Below are 8,002 nucleotides of genomic sequence, written 5' to 3' on the forward strand. Positions count from 1 at the left end.
AATCCGACGTGGAGTCTTACACACGCTGAGGGCAGCTAAATGATCAGGAGACGGGTTTGATAAGACGTCTACGAAGCACGCGTTGATGGTGTGCATGCGACTGAGCAGACGTAACCAATGCGCAGTGCTATGTGGCTACCAGTAGCAGCGGCTACCTCCTTTCTGCCTGGCGGGAGGCGCGTTGCAAAGAAAGCGCAATTAGGCTACTTCAACTTTGGTGGGGGTAAGCAACTATCAATCCCGAATCCCTCCCTCCCCTCCTTTTGTACACCTGCCGGGGAACGATCCGCTCTCTCTCTCTCTCCCTCTCCCCCTCACGAACCCACCCACACAGTCTTCTCCAACTGCCCCGGGGAATACCTGCTGCAAAGATATCTCAGGGTGGGTCTGGGGAACCTGTTCCCTGGCCATCTTCGTGCAAGGGACGACGCCGTCCAAGGAGCCAGGTGCTTCGCAAAAACACCTTCGGCTGTGATTTCCTCGAATTGCAATGAAAATGGTGGAGCATAGTCCAAGTGGAGGAGACATCGTGATGCAATGGTTGCTGATGCCAGAGGCTGAGAATGGCAGACAAATCGTGTTCGGCTTTACCGCGTGTGCTCGCTGTCCGATGCCGTGCACAGATTCTTCTGTCCTTCAGAGGTGCTTTGGCACTTCACTGGTATCTTTGCATGTTGGCTTGCGAAATTTCGCTATTGCTGTCTGTGGGTTGTCGGGAGGGGCACACCAGGTGGAGCTTTCGAACAGTAGCAGCTGCCTTCGATGTGATATCACTATACAGCTGCCCAAGTAGCTTGGTAAGATTCCGTGAAAGAACAGAAGAGTTCCTTGCTGCACGCGGATACAGAAATCGTGACAGAACCGTGCTCCGAAGGAGACGGATCAGTCGACAACGCGTGTCGATTGCATCTTCTGCTGGCGACTGTCTACTTCCTGAAGAATGACAGAAGTCGAAGATGGTCAATGTTATGATATTCGATTCGTTCAAAAAGAAAAGGTTTCTCCACATACGACAGAATATTGTGCTCGAGGAAGTTTGAAATTGTACAGTCGCATATCTGTTATCGATGTCCCGGGCTTAGTGACACTGGATTCCAGGCCTTCTACCCTGAAGACCTCTTCTCTGCAATATTGCACGGACATTTGACATTTTTCGTCTTTTTTACCTCTCATGGCCGACCATCCCACACGTGGTTCACAACGCGATTCACATTCGTACCGCCGGTTGATGACTCCCGCCTCTGATTATCGAGCCTTAATAAACATTATCATATTTACGGATGGCCTCTCGGTACCGCATGCACGGCACAGAGTAAGAAATTTTGCATGGCCGTCCATTTACATTAAAGAGGTTGCGCGTAATGACCAGTAGCACGTAAACATCTTCCTCCCATCATCATGGGCAGTGGCATTTGCCACGAAAATATTTCTTGTAGTCTTTTACACTTACCTACATAATGAGTATCCTACCGTAGCCCTCCAAACTTCCAGTCACACATCGCCTACGTTGTGAATGTCCCTTATCATCAACGGTGTAGGGTATTTTTACTTCTCTTAAGCGGCACGTCACACAGAGGATTTCCAGTGAAAAATTCGGTAACGTGCGTGAATGCTCGTTTCCAAAACCTCGACCTATTCGACCATACTGGTTAGAGGGCGACTAGCGAATGCATAATGGGTAAATAGTGTACAGCAGACTAATGACTGGCTGTGCCACTACCAATTTCGCCGACTGGGGAGCTCCTGTCATTTTGTTGCTTGGGGGCTAAATTGTAGGCTACCATCCGACTTCTCCGACAATTACGCTTTTACAAGCTCTGAAGACCGAGATTAAACATGCCATGAGGGTACGGTGGCGTCTCTTGTCTTTGTTGTGAGTGTTTTGCCTTCTGTGGTAAATAGTGTCTTGCTCGACCTACGGTAGCAGAGCGTCATATGCGACATTCAGCAGCATATGTGGGTAAATGATCCATCAGTGTATCAATTTCCACGCTAATTTCAAAAGTCAGTTGTCAGTGGAAAAAAAAAAAAAAAGAGAGAGAGAGATAGAGCTACAATGTCAAAAAGGGAGAGTTAGAGACGCGCTCTTTGTTTAACCGCGTGGTAAGCAGGAGGGGAACTCCTCTGCATCACCTGCATTACCCTAGCAGACACAGATAAAATCGCGTTCAATCCAATTCGCGCGCGTGACTCGTTTGTGCCTCGAATGGCATCCTTGTCGCTTCATGTTAACAGGAAACGACGAATAATGCCCAAAATATGTTGTCACTCAGACACCTGAAAGCTGGGCACCTCCATTCCTTGCCAAGACCACAACCAAGGGCCATCAATGTCCTCTTTCAGCCTGTCGCCAGGAGAGCCAAATCTATCGACCATCTCTCGACCGACCATCACGCAAGCTGCAGCCTCTTTCCCCTGACGAGACATCCTCACGACACTCGACCGATATCACGAAATGGCCATCTCTCCGTTTTACGCGTGGCGCCCCCGGTTGTAGCCTCCCCCGCGGAACACAATAATACGAGACATCCTCCCACATTCCCCAAGACAGTATCGGAGCAATCACCTGGGGGGTGGAGGGTGAAACCTGGAGACGGCGCGCGCGAAACCATACTGGCGGCGCCATTACCTCTCAAAAGCAAGGTCTATCCATTATTATGGAAAGCAGGAGGACCCATGGCCTGCGGGTCCGACGGCGCCGATGGATGGACAAGCCATCAAGAGCACTCCCTCCCACGCGTGCCGCCTTCTTGCAAGCAGGACAGCGGGGTTTTCAAGGACCTTCTGCTTACCACTAACGATCTTTGGGCTACGTGATTTGTAGCTGGTGCCCAACGGGACGAAAACAAGTACCTGCTAAAATGAGACTCTCCGCAATCACAGTGTAGGGGGATCTTTTCAGACTGCCGCCGGCACTGTCAATCTCTCAAGGTAGGGGGAGATCCTTGTTTTTCGTAGGGTCTTCTTTTTCTCGGAACTGGAGTTCGCCATTATTGCGTCTGTGCGGCCCAACGGAGAAAGAATGGCAAAATGGGCGAGGGCGGGTGGGTTTTACTAGTACCCACACTGGAACGCGAAGTTGTTTACCTATGCACCAGAGGTCTCAGTGAAGTTACGACTCTCATTTATCTTCCGTTGCGTTTCATGGAGTTGGCACAAAAAAAAAAAAAAAAAAAAAGAAAGTGGTAGAAGAGGCATCATTAGCTTGGGTAAGAGAGCCGAGCATTGTAAAGAATCACACTAGCTCCTTTGTGGACTTCTCCGTTAGTTACCTTGCCCGGTTGTCTATTACACTTAGTGGCCTACAAGGCACATTGTCATACAATGGAAGTATTGCACAATCGAGTGCCGCGTTTTCTTATTCCGATCTCTTTCGTGTTTGTTTTCATTCGATACCACGTACTCGCGAAGCAGGTGAGACTCTGTACAGGTACAGACAGGCAGACATTCAGCAGCAAAAAAATGGACACCATAGAAGCGTTAATTCCTGGTTGAGCGACATTGTCCGGATCGTCTGCCAGAAAATCAACCCTGAAACACCACATGGTCGTAGGATTCCATACACCTCTTGGTATGCGTAAGTGCGGAGAGTTTCAGCAGATCCCGATCCGCGGAGCACAAAAGGCGGACGAAAGTGCGCCCTCTCGCGTAGGGGAGAAAACGCGTGCAACGGGATATCATCAGTTGAAACGGTACATACAGGAGCTTGTCGTATCGAAAGGAAGGGGGGGGGGGGCGTTTTTTTCTATATTGTCCATACGCGAAACGGAGCAGCCACAAAAGCACATACATACACATATGAACGACTATGTTTAAGAGAGAGAGAGAGAGAAAGAACAGCGCTGAAGTGCCGCTGCACGCTGTGCACTATTTCCTGGACGACTATACAGCGCACCCTTGAGAAGAAGGCCGATCTTGCTTCTTCAAAACTGGTTAGAATTATATACGCGCTCGGGGTTGCGGTATCACTGTTGCACTGCATAATATGCAACTGCAAGAGAGCGAACTTCCTATTACATTGCATTTGTACCTTTATTGAGCTATAAATAGTTATCGACTCGTACGTATGTAGGAATTAATGGCAGCTTTCCGTTGCCGGTGACAGCGCGCAGGAAGGAGCACAGGGAGTCAGTAAAACGAATTGATTCCGTGTGTTCGGCTGGTAGTGATAATTTCCATCCATGTGATTTATTTCTTCGATGCAAGTAAAATACTGACAATGCTGACATGCAGCTTGAACCAATGAAAAGATTTAACCGAAATGTTTCGTGTATTACAGTGTATCAGGCAGGAAAGCGCGCGGTTAAATGTCCTTTTGGGTTCGGGTGGTTCGTCCCATTCAACCTTTCCAAGTAGTATTCTTGAATACTGACCAGCGAGACACTTCGCTTATGCAAAGGTATCGTAGGATCTCACAGAAAAAAAAAAAAAGTCACTATCACAGTAAAATAAGATTTCAGGCCACACCTTCTTTGCGGCAGTATACAGACGCTTGCTGATTCTGATTTTTATATTTTTGTTGACGCACACTGTTTATCAACCACGATCATTTCGGCTTAATTAACATGCTGTCGAAAGCTACTGCTCTCAGTCCACGAACAATCTCACACGTGCACACTGGTCCGCGCAATGACACGTCGCAAATCTTACATCTGTATGATGAAAGACGGAAGTCACTGAGAAGGTCAGCCAGCTGTAGGACTCGAACCCACATTTTCTGGATTACCGGTCCAGGGCTCCAGAAGATCCAGAATGTTGGTAATCCAGCAATCCAGAAGATGTGGGTTCGAGACTACAGCTGGCTAACCTTTCCAGTTACTTCCATGTTTCATCATTAATTTCTTAGGCACTTGAGGCTTTGTATGTATTTGTCCTTTCTATGTGTTCCAGCCTCAGAACATCAATTGTCTCATGTTTTCATCTTTATTATTATGCTGCCTTTTGTCTACGTAAATCCAGGGGCTTCAGGTTGAAGCGTTGTTGACAACAGAAACATTTTTTGCTGGCTGCCAATTTATGTTAATCTATATCCGTTGACATTTATCTGTTTGTGAAATTGCATCGTGGCGGAATGATTGACATGAAACACACCGATCCACCACACGGCGCTCCGAGTTTGTGGGCGATCGGATACAAATTGAGTTGTGTACGGAGGCAGCAAAAACAAATATTCGAAACTTCTCTCCCTATTCCCCCCCCCCCCAAATGCCCTCAGCGTTAATGAGCCGCCGTGTTTGTACATAATAATGTGTACACACGTGAACGGGTCGTAACTTCCGAAATGCTACTGGCACGCAAAGCCAAGTTGCGCAAACGCACACCCACCTGCGGTTGCGAATGGCATACGCTTTTTACGACCCTCTTCAGTTATAGTCACGCTCTTAATTGGCCAGCACTGCTCCAAGTATGAATACCTCGAAAGCGGACGTAGGTGGAGCCCTCCGCAGAGTAACAAACGAAAAAACAGGTGAAACTTTTTGTCTATGAAAATGAAAAAAAAAAAAAGGAAGGACCATTAGTTAACATCCTCGCGTTAAATAGTATATTGTACGCATACAGGCAAGCTGTTCGCTTTAGAGGAAGCGCATCAGAAAAAAATTGTTGGAAAAGACCGCATCGCGTGACAACGATTTGCCCTCGACGTACACGTGGCCACCAACGACGTTAAGATTTTTTTTATTGGTGTCGGTCGCCAACGAGAGACTGATTCTCCTGCTCCACGATGCATCACAGACATCAGACAAATCTAGTTCAGAAGAAAACAAAAGATAAATGTGGCCAGCTTTGATGAATCCTTGACAAAATCCTTCTATACGTAGTCTATGCACTGGACACACGAAGCCTCGTAGCACTCGTAGTCGCCTGAAATTGTCGCAGCTGTTTTGGGGAGAACCATACTCCATCATCAATTAATGAGTCTCTATTCAATGTCTGTAGTATAACCTTTCCCTTCCCTTTTTTGTTACTTTGCATTAAACATATCCCCCCCCCCCCCTCTGTAGTATAATAATAATTAGAGAGCCGTGATGTTCTTAGTGTGTTGTCTTCCTACACAAATCGTCGTTGTTCTCACTGGTGTTGCTCTGTATATAGTATACAGGACAAGGCTTGGCCATCTCCACGTAGACTGATACTGATACTGAATAAATTATTTATTGTTTCTGACTTTCACGTAACAAGTTTCTTCTCCGGTTCCCCATTAAATGGCAGAGGCGAGTCCTATAGAGGTACATCCTTAAAGCAAAGCACAAACGTGCAGAAAATACATTATGGCACCTCTGCTCTTTCTCCTGTATTTCCTGAGCGATCGACACTGGTCTCCTCTACACGCTTTGGCTGAACTCATATTGATGCTTTTATGCCTCGTGCAATGACATGTTACGTGGTCATGAAGGGGGCTCATGCTGTGGCTGTTGGGTTAGTGCTATGGATGTTACGCGGTGGACGAAACTTTGCCACACCGAGGTGGTGATAGTGATGTGATAAAGAAAAAAATGGCTTATCGCACTGAGGACTTGGACCATTATTCACTCATCACCTCATCATTTCATATCGCGTACTAATCTATGAGCCCAAGGGCAGTGAACCACAAATTAAATGGGAAGATTCCTCTTCCATTGTCACTTCATGTATTCCTTGTTGTTTTTCTTCTCACCTACCGCAAGTCTCAATGAAAATACAATGACCGAATGTAAAATAAAAGAAAAGAAAAGAATCACATCTTCTGCCGCTACCAATCAGCTGGCACGCAATATCTGTACATTTTGACAGCGCCAAAACCCCTTCGAGTAACGACGCTTCAAACATGTTCCTCACTTATCTTAACGGCCTCTAAAACGAACGTGTTGCAGGGCTGTGATACAAGACAGATCGGATTCTAAACTAAGCACGTTGGATGCGGCCGCGTGCCCTGTTTCCAGATAACTGAAAAGTATTTGCACTTCTGCTTTATACCGGGTGTTTCACGAAAATCCCCAAGCTGAATAATTGGGAAAGGCTAAAGTTATCGGATCACTTTTTTTTTTCTTTTTTGGGAACATCCTTGACACTTCGGTCATGAGCTGACCAGTAAGTGGCTCATTTGCATACGCTCATTAATTGAACAAAAATCCGCTTTTGAATTTTACTTCGGGCGCTTTCGGCACCTGTACAGTAGTGATTGGGGCATTCAGTGAAATATGTTCCAGAAAAAAAGAAAGAAAAAGGAGAGGAAAGAACGCGTCGACATTTAGTGCTTTTTCGAGTAGTATTTAATTCGTTTTGGTTTACATGTCTCTGGCGCGGAGCAACGCAGCAATGCGGTCTATCGCTCATCCCTGGTAGTCATGTAGAGAAGGAAACCCCTAAGCGTCTCTTGCGGCTCTTCCTTATCTTCCGTCAACCCCGTGTGTGAACCAGGCGGATGAACACACAATTGAGTGCCGGATAGCTGAGCGAAGTAGCGCATCGCTGGCCGCTACCCCACGCAAGAAATATGTAAACCGAAACCAATTAATCGGTCGAAAAAATCACAAAGTGTCGAAGCGTTTCTCACAGCGATAGCTGTTAGTGCCTCGTTTCCCGAGACCGCGTCGTCCGCAGCATGTGTAAAAACAATGAACGAAGTTCGATTATCTTCCTCTATGGTGTCCTACAATGTTCTAGCGCATCATAAACGGAGAGAACCAATCACAAGCCGTCACATCACCATATCAGGACCCGCTTTCTGCAAGGAGCCACTCCGCCTGTGGGGGCAAGTAACCCCGTTTTTACAGCGACAGATCTGTTCTAGTGATTCTGCTCTAGACGTCATGGAGATACCGAGCCCTGCTGACGCACAAGCTTTGCGGCGGGCACGAGAACGTGAACAGAAGCGCAGAGCTCGCGAAGACCCAGCTCGTCGTGCAGTCCAGGTCGCGAACAAGAGACTGCGACCACAGGATCCCAACGTGCGTGCCGTCGAAGCGGAGGCAAAGAGGCGTCAGAGGCAAGCGAAAGCCGAAGGAGCCACGAAGGGCTTCAC

The sequence above is a fragment of the Ornithodoros turicata genome, chromosome 1 (genome assembly GCF_037126465.1).
Source record: "Ornithodoros turicata isolate Travis chromosome 1, ASM3712646v1, whole genome shotgun sequence".
NCBI classification, from domain to species: Eukaryota; Metazoa; Arthropoda; class Arachnida; order Ixodida; family Argasidae; genus Ornithodoros; species Ornithodoros turicata.